Below are 10,279 nucleotides of genomic sequence, written 5' to 3'. Positions count from 1 at the left end.
TTCTTGTACGCTGTAACAGAAATGGCAAACAAACAATCATCTGACAACCGTAGAAACAAATCGGGCGCTACTTTTGATTCACCCTGTATATGGGAGTGTCAAAGGACACTGGGGAATTGCATCAGAAGGAACGCCTCACTTACTCTCTCTCTCTCTCTCTCTCTCTCTCTCTCTCTCTCAGTAATTACGTACTTATGAGAGAGAGAGAGAGAGAGAGAGAGAGAGAGAGAGAGAGAGAGAGCAAATTCAGTATATTAGACAGAAAAATAGAGAAATACATAAATACATTTATAGGCTTGTATAGAAAATTTATTACAAGAAATATACAATTTTCTATTTGTATATCCATGTGTAGCAACATATACATATAAATATATACTGAGAGAGAGAGAGAGAGAGAGAGAGAGAGAGAGAGAGAGAGAGAGAGAACGGAGCTTTCAGTGAAGGCTTGGGAGTGTGTACACCACAGGAAATGGAGCAGACAGGAGAAGTAAGGGTAGGGGAGAGAGGGGATGAGGGACAGGTAGGCCGCATGACGTCACGCCACCTGCGCACGGTTCGACCTGGTTGTATTCTTTAGGCCTTGTTTCACTATTTCGTCACTATTATCACTCGTGGGATATCACTATTCGCGCTTCAACATATCAGACATCATTAATATCAAATTACTTACAGAATTCCTTAGGGGAGGGGGGGGGAGGGTGGCGACAGTACCAACCAACTGCCACCTACCACGGCCGGTGAGCGAGTCAGACACGCCAAAACTGCGTGGTGCAAAGGGGGAGGTGGGGACGACGGCGTACGTAATTTGAGATTATTATTATTACAGACTCATGATAGACTCAGTGTGATGTCTTTCCCTTTACAATCTATTACCCGAAAAAAAAATGACATTCTCTAGTTATAAAAACTACTCAACAACACCTCTCTCTTTATACCTTTACATCGAGGAAACAATAAAACTTATCGTGCTTTACATCACTTTGTGCACGCGTACATTATGCTGGATCACGTGACCAAAGGCACACGTTCCTATCTCACTCGAGATTTTATATTATAAAGAGACTTAATACTAGTAAATTACAGTAGGAAAAAAATGACTTAGCAACTAGGTAACTAAATCTATGTTCTGGTCACGTCCGCATGGTAACAATTATGTCCAGGCCACACTGTCTCACTTAACTGAACTTTTGGTCATATAAAATGAACTAGATACAACTCATTATCACTTCCGGGCACTACAAAAGCATAGCACTACACATAAACAAATGCACACACATAGGCTACTGGGAAACATACATACACACATATAAATACATACGTACAGACACATGCACCTACATACGTACACACACATATACATGCACATACATAAAAATAAATATACATGCATCTACATACACATACATACATATACACCTGCGCAGGTACACATACATACGTATGTACACATATATACATACATATACATGCATCTACATACACATACATACATATACACCTGCGTAGGTACACATACATACGTATGTACACATATATACATACATACATACATTCAGAAAAATTATTGAAGACGGATTCGAAACTAGACAAAACTTGTTCTTTATGAGAAACTAAGATAAATATTGAAAAGGAAATGTTTACTCCTTTTTAACTATCTATTTATTTATTTATTTATTTATTTATTGGATTGTTATTTTTCATCCTTTTACGTATATTATTTTCTTGAACCTACTTCATCTCATCCTTAGGCGATAAACATGATGATGAAAAGGATGATGATGATGATGATGAGGAGGAGGAGGATTACACAGGATTACACAGGAAAGCAAACAGCAACAGACCTTATGGTCCTTTCGAGGCTGCTTGTTAGAGAAAACTATGACTACAAGATCTAACTCTACATGTTGAAGGATAAGGATAGTAAAGCAAGAAGGCTCCCCCCACCACCAAACCCTCCAGGAAAAAGTGAGAAAAACCACCATGCAGCATGGAAAAACTGACATGGAAATTTTATAGGAAACACTGGAAAGGAAAAGTCGCATTCTATAATACTTTATCTATAAGCTACCCGATAGAGTAACCTGAAAGAGAAAGTAAACAGTTAATGGGAAGTCTGTGGACATAACGTGGAAGCTACACACTGCACAGTGTGGATGTTTAGGGGTGGTGCAGCAGCCTTGCCTGGCGCTTTTAAGGTAGACAGCAGTCAATCAGGCCCTAGCTCCGTTCGCTCCACTGAGACAAGGAACTCTCCCATGTGGGACAAATACACAAGTTTCATCCTGAAGCAGTGACCCCTGGTACATTAAAAAAATCCCGATGGTGGTCACTTGACTAACAGGGACCCTCAGTGATCCACAGCCCATCACAGGTCGAAAGTAAGAGTAGTGACCGTTAACTCAGGGTTATCTGTGCAGATCCTAATCTGTGCTTATATTGCTTTCTTTGCATTGATGATGATGATGATGATGAAATGATGATGATATGATGATGATGAGATGATGATGATGATGATGATGATGATGAGATGAGATGATGATGAGATGAAATGATGATGATGATGAGATGAGATGATGATGATGATGAGATGAGATGATGATGATGAGATGAGATGATGATAAAATGATGATGATGAAGGAGGTAAAGAAGGAGGAAGAAGGAAAGAAGGAAGGAAGGAAGGAATGCCAAGAGTATGTCATTATGGAACTCTTCAGTAAAATGTTAAGAGGAACAATGATGATTTCTTGAGAGAGAGAGAGAGAGAGAGAGAGAGAGAGAGAGAGAGAGAGAGAGAGAGAGAGAGAGAGAGAGAGAGAGATGGTAAAGAGAGAGATAGATAGATTGATAGACTGATTGATATGTAGGTAGAAAGATGGATAAGTAGAGATTAATAAGCATAGACACCTGTAATGATACACACACACACACACACACACACACACACACACACACACACACACACATGGAAGGGATATTTGATTGTTAATATTGGATCTGCTGGAGAGAGAGAGAGAGAGAGAGAGAGAGAGAGAGAGAGAGAGAGAGAGAGAGAGAGAGTTGAAGGTGAAGGCGTCTGGGGGTACAGTGGTTAGAACGCCCCGGTTGGAGTCACAGCCTGGCACAGCTTCAAACCCCATGAAGTGACTGAAGGATTTTTTTATTATGTAGTGCCACCAGGGGAAGTAGTCTGGTCATCTACTCTTAAATCTACTGGACTGCGATAGACTAGCCTCGGGATCCTACTCATCTACTACTCCATCTCTTTCTTCTCTACTTCCTCTCTCACTCAATGTCTTCTCTTTCTTTATCTCTCCTTCTCCCTCCTCCTTCTCTTTCCCCCTTCTGCTTTCTCATTGCTCCTTCCATCCCTTCCTTTCATCTCTATCTCTTTCCCTCATCTCTGTATCTTTCTGTTTCCTCCTCCTCCTCCTTTTCCTCCTCCTCCTCTTCCTCCTCCTCCTCCTCCTCCTCCCTCCTCCTCCTCATCCTCCTCGTCCTTCTCCTCCTCCTCCTCCTTCTCCTCCTCCTCCTCTTCCTCCTCCTCCTCCTCATCCTCCTCGTCCTTCTCCTCCTCCTCCTCCTCCTCATCTTCTTCTTGCTTCTCCTCCTCCATCTACTCCTTCAAACACCTGGAAATATTTGCTTAAGGATTTATGGACTCTCTCTCTCTCTCTCTCTCTCTCTCTCTCTCTCTCTCTCATATCGTCATTCCTTTATCAGTACTGGAACAATAATGTCTGTGTGGCCTGTGTCTATGTATCACTAATATAATCTCTCTCTCTCTCTCTCTTAAAAACCTGTCTGTCTGTCTGTCTGTCTCTGTTTGTCTGTATGTCTGTTTGTGTGTGTGTGTGTGTGTGTGTGTGTGTGTGTGTGTGTGTGTGTGTGTGTGTGTGTGTGTTTCTTAATACAACTGTCTGTCTGTTTCTGTCTGTCTGTCTGTCTGTCTGTCTGTCTCTCTCTCTCTCTCTCTCTCTCTCTCTCTCTCTCGTCACAGCCAGCTGATTCTCTCACACAATGGAGCATATTCAATATACTTTTTCTCTATTTTTCAGAACCTGTTAACATCCCCTCTTTTATTTTTCCTTCCATGAATTTACGTCCTTTATTTTCTATTTTTATGATGATTATGATGATGATGATGATGATGATGATGATGATGATGATTGTTCTTATTCTTATTCTTCTTTTTATTATTATTATTTTTGTAGAGACAATTATTCTCGGTCGCCGTTAACACATTCATGGTCGGGGCAACTCTGGGATTCTCCTTCACCTGGTCTCAGACGATTACACTGAGCTGAGAGTGAGTCATAGGAGCCTCAGGTGCTGGTTAAGGAAGCTCCCTAACACGTCTTCCTAGGCGATTTATTTTGCTTATTACTGCTTACTTTCCTCGTCTGTGTCAAATAAGTCATTCCCATACCACTATTGCCATCATAAATAACATACATATTGTTATTACCCAGCCGTATCCAACAATAAATCGCAAAGGAAGAGGTGCTAGGAAGCTTCTACTCTCATGGTTCTATAGCTATTTATTCTACTGATAAAGCAGATCTCTTCGCACAGACTTTCTCCTCCAATTCCACCTTAGACGATTCCGGTGCTGTTCCTCCATCACTTCCCGGCTCTGACTTCCTCATGGCTGACATTAAAATTTCTTCAGCTGATGTATTCTCTGCCATCACTGGCCTCAGTACTAACAAGGCATATGGGCCTGATGGGGTCCCTCCTGTTGTCCTCAAGAACTGTGCTTCTGTGCTTACACCCTGCCTAGGCAAACTCTTTCGCCTTTGTCTGTCAACTTGTACCTTTCCTTCTTGCTGGCAGTTTGCTCTCATTGAGCCAGTCCCAAAGAAGGGTGACCACTCCCAACCCTCCAGCTATCGTCCACTTGCTTTAACGTCCTGTATTTCAAAAGTTTTCGAGTCAATTCTCAATAGCAAAATTTTAAGGCATCTTTCCTATCACAACCTTCTTTCCGATCGTCAGTACGGGTTCCGTCAGGGACGCTCCGCTGGCGATCTTCTCACCTACCTTTCAGACTCCTGGTCATCCTCCTTTCGGGACTTTGGCGAAAGCTTCGCCATTGCACTTGACATCTCAAAGGCTTTCGATCGAGTCTGGCATAAATCTTTAATTTCCAAACTGCCCTCCTACGGTTTCTATCCTTCTATCTGTGCCTTCGTCGCTAGCTTCCTTTCTGGTCGTTCTATAGCCGCTGTTGTAGACGGCCATCGTTCTTCTCCTAGATCTATCAACAGTGGTGTTCCTCAGGGCTCTGTTCTATCACCAATTCACTTCCTTTTATTCATCAATGATCTTCTAAGCTGTACATCTAACCCTATCAACTCATACGCTGATGACTCCACCTTTCACCTTTCCATTCGGTTCCCGCAATGCCCATCTCAACAGTTACTTCAACAAACAAGGGATAAGGCTATGGCACACCTAATGTCTGACTTGGCTCGAATCTCTGATTGGGGTAAAAATAATCTTGTTTTTAATGCATCTAAGACTCAGTTCGTACACCTATCAACCCAACAAAATCTTCCACAGGCTTACCCACTAATGTTTAATAATATTCAGCTTAATCCTGCATCATCCTTGAACATGCTTTGGGTTTCATTTACTCGGGACTTATCTTGGAAAGATCATATTACATCTTTTGTAAAATTTGCTTCCAAGAGATTGGGTGTGCTAAGCTGACTCCGCTCTTTCTTTACCCCTGCACTATTGTTGACTCTATACAGGGGTTTTATCCGCCTCTGTGTGGAGTACAACTCTCATGTGTGGGGAGACTCCCCACATACAGCTCTTCTCAATAGGGTGGAGTCAAAGGCTTTTCGTCTCATTAACTCTCCTCCTCTTACTGACTCCCTTCAACCTCTGTCTCTTCACCGCATTGTTGCATCTTTATCTCTTTTCTATCGCTACTTTAATGGTCACTGCTCCTCTGAACTGTCTGCTTGCATTCCTCCACCTCTACGACGGGCGCGTAGCACCCGTCTGGCAGCAAACTCTCATCCCTTTTCTGTCCAACTCTTTAATGCAAGAGTTAACCGTTACTCCCAGTCTTTCATTTATGCAACAGGTCAGCTCTGGAACTGTCTCCCTCTGTCTGTATTTCCTGCTGCCTATGATCTCCAGTCTTTCAAATGCAGTGTGTCCAGGCATCTCAAAATGATCGGATCTTGAATTTGTCTCTCTGTTGTATTTTGTTTTTCTCTTGGAGGGAACTGTTTACTGCGGGCTCATGGCCTTTGATTCCTTCGTCCTCGTATATTAAAAAAAAAAAAAAAAAGAAAAAAGAAAAAAAAAAAAAAAAGCCTACGCCTGGCCAGACTTTGGCTAACTCGCTGGTCAGAGATTAGTGATCATGAATGTACACTCGCTCCAGAAAGTATCGGTGCAGAATATGTGTTAAATATTATGACACACGGAACAAAGGAAACTGGAAATTGTGGTTCTGATCTCACACACGCAGGCATCTCAGACGATAGATGACTGCTATATTAGATAACTCTTGTGTCCATAATGAGTAGGAAATGGCTGTAAATGATATAATATATATAGGTATTAACGGGCTGTCACTGGCACATGGTCGAATCATTCCGTATGTCATCGGACCCACAGTGCACCGATACTTTCTGGAGCGAGTGTACACTCATGATCACTAATCTCTGACCAGAGAGTAAGCCAAAGTCGTGGCCAGGCGTAGGCTACACAGACACACTCAACCATCGTTCCAGAAAGGTTTATTGTTTCAGTGAATCATTTTCTAAGCATCACTGAAACACTTTCGTTTCACATATTACGGTATGTTACTTTCTCTAGTACTATATACAGTACATGGTAAGAAATAGACAAATTTGGTTATAGCTGTTATTTTTAGTCCGTAATGAGTGCGTGATGATATTTCATACTGTGTTTTATTAATCTGTTTTTTTATTTCACTGACCTATTTCTTGAGGCGAGCCTTTAACCGAGCTGTTGGTAGGTTATAGCAGAGAAATATCCACGATTGCAACAGCAGCCGGCATTCACACGACATATTCTAAGTAAGAATGCTTCATAATACTTATTTCATTGACAAAAATTTACTATTATTACTGCTTGGAAGTGAATGTTTTTCTCTAGTGATAACAGACCCCGTTGCCCATAGATATAAATAAGCCTAGATGCCGCATGACACTACTTTAGATGCGTCTGCGCGGCCGCCATCTTGAAACGGTCGAGGCAGACGATGTCGTGTTCCTGATGATGGTCAAAGCTGACCACTGTTTACCTAGAAATGCAACAGCACTGTGCTGCTTTTGGGTGTAGAAAGAGTCGGAATATATCTATGGTGACACCGATAGCATGAGCGGCTCAACTGTCTGGTTATGCAAACGTCCCTCAGCTGCTTCCCTATCCTCCGAAAGGAGGATGGTGGGTTGCAGAAGGGAAATTTAAGCCTGTTGTCCACCGAGTTCACGTTTCAGATGTACCAGGAACCACAACCATTACCACCACAACAACAGCCACCACCATAACAGCCACCACCATAACAACCACCACCACAACAACCACCACCACAACAACCACCACCACCACGAACACAACTACAACAACAATAATCACCACCAACACAACAACAACAACAACGAGCACCACATCCACCACCACAACCACAACCACCACCACCACCGTAAAAGCAACTACAACCACACCCACCACTACAGCAACAATCATCACCACAACAACAATCACCACCACAACAACAATCACTACCATCACAACAATACCCACCACTATCACCACAACCACCATCATCACAACAATAACCACAACCACAACAATAACCACCACCCACCAACAACCACAGAAACAACCACCATCATCACAACAACCACCATCACTACAACAACCACCACAACAACAACCACCATCACAATAACAACAACCACAACAATAATCACCACAGCAACAAACACAATAACAACCACAACAATCACCACAACAAAACCACCACCACAACAACAACCACCACAATAACCACCACAGCAACAACCGTAACAATAACACCACCACAACCACCACAACAACAACCACCACCACCACCACTACAACAACAACCACTACCACCAACACCACATCCACCACCACAACCACCTGTACCCCCTCCACAATATGTCTACCCCCGATGTATATATGTTCCCCCCCAATGCATACATGCCCCCACTAAACTTGCTAGGTCAGCATGCATTCCCACGCCTGAAGACGGCGTTATTGCATCAGTTGATAGCAGACAGCCGAGACGGGCAGACTATTTTACTGTGAGCTTGTAATAAACTCCTTATCTAGCTGTTTGTACACGGAGTTTCTATTACCAAAGTATTGCAAGTTACACACCACCACAACAGCAACATCCACATCCACCACCATAACAACAATCACCACCACAACAACAATCACCACCACAACAACAACAGCCACCATCACAAAAACAATCACCACCATCACCACAACCACCACCACATCAACCACCACCATCACAACAATAACCACCACCACCACAACAACCATCATCACTGCAACAACCGCCACCACAACAAAAACCACCACATCAACAACCACCACCACAACAACACTCACCACCACCACCACCACCACCATCACAATAACCCCAACAATAACCACCACCACAACAATAACCACAAAAACAACCACCACCATCACAACAACCATCACTACAACATCCACCACCACAACCACCACCATCACAACAACCACGATAATAACCATCACAGCAACAACCACAACAACAACCACCACAAAAGTAACCACCACCACGACAACAACCACCATCACAACAACAACCATCACAACAACAACCACCACAACAACAACCACAACAACAATCACCACAAAAGTAACCACCACCACGACAACAACCACCATCACAACAACAACCATCACAACAACCACCACCACAACAACAACCACAACAACAACCACCACAACAACCACCACCACAAAAGTAACCACCACCACGACAACAACCACCATCACAACAACAACCACCACAACAACAAACACAACAACAACCACCACAAAAGTAACCACCACCACGACAACAACCACCATCACGACAACAACCATCACAACAACAACCACCACAACAACAACCACAACAACAATCAGCACAACTATAGCCACAACCATAACAACAACAACAACAACAACAACAACTAATACAACCACAACCACCACCACCACAACAACAGCAACAACGACAACAACCATAAAAAGCATCACAACAACAACCACCATCACCACTACAACCATCACCACAACCACCACCACCACAACAACAACAGCAGCAAGAACTATAATCACAATCACAACGATGACCACCACAACAACCACCACCACAACTACAACATCCACCGCCACCACCACCACAACCACCACAACAGCAACAACAACCACAATCACCACCATAACAGCCACCATTAAAACCACCATCACAAGAACCACCACCACCACAACAACAACCAACACCACCACAACCACCACTAACGCAAGAACAACCACAATTAACAACCACCACCACCACAACAACAACAACAACAAAAACCACCACCACCACCACAACAACAACAACAAAAACCACCACCACCACCACAACAACAACAACAAAAACCACCACCACCACCACAACAACAACAACAAAAACCACCACCACCACCACAACAACAACAACAAAAACCACCACCACCAACAACACAACAACAACAAAAACCACCACCACCACCAACACAACAACAACAAAAACCACCACCACCACCACAGCAAACACCACCAGTACCACTGCAATAACAACGATCACCACCACCACAACAATAACCACCATCACCACCTCCACCACAACAACATTCATGTTCATGGTCTGAATTCTCTCTAAGAAAAAGCCCCACTATTACATGCTTGACCGCTCCAACATGGCGGCCGCACACACGCATAGCCGCTGTACTGAAGAATGGGCGATGTGTCATCTAGTCATATTTATATCTATGCCGTTGCCATCCAGTGGGAATGGTTGCCCTATTCCTACGCGACGTCTTAGCTGCATGTCCCCTCTGGTCAAAATGTGTGCCAGTTAATGCCGTTAATTCATAAATAATTATTACGGTGTATGTGATGTCAATAACCACATATAGTGGCACATGTTTTTTTTCGTCTTGGAAACTTCTAAATTGCAGACTGATTGAAGAAATGTCGGCCCCTG

This window comes from Coenobita brevimanus, chromosome 90 (assembly GCF_032717465.1).
Source record: "Coenobita brevimanus isolate Jiangsu-jjx chromosome 90, ASM3271746v2, whole genome shotgun sequence".
Lineage (NCBI taxonomy): Eukaryota > Metazoa > Arthropoda > Malacostraca > Decapoda > Coenobitidae > Coenobita > Coenobita brevimanus.
Note: the sequence above shows the minus strand (reverse complement) of the source record.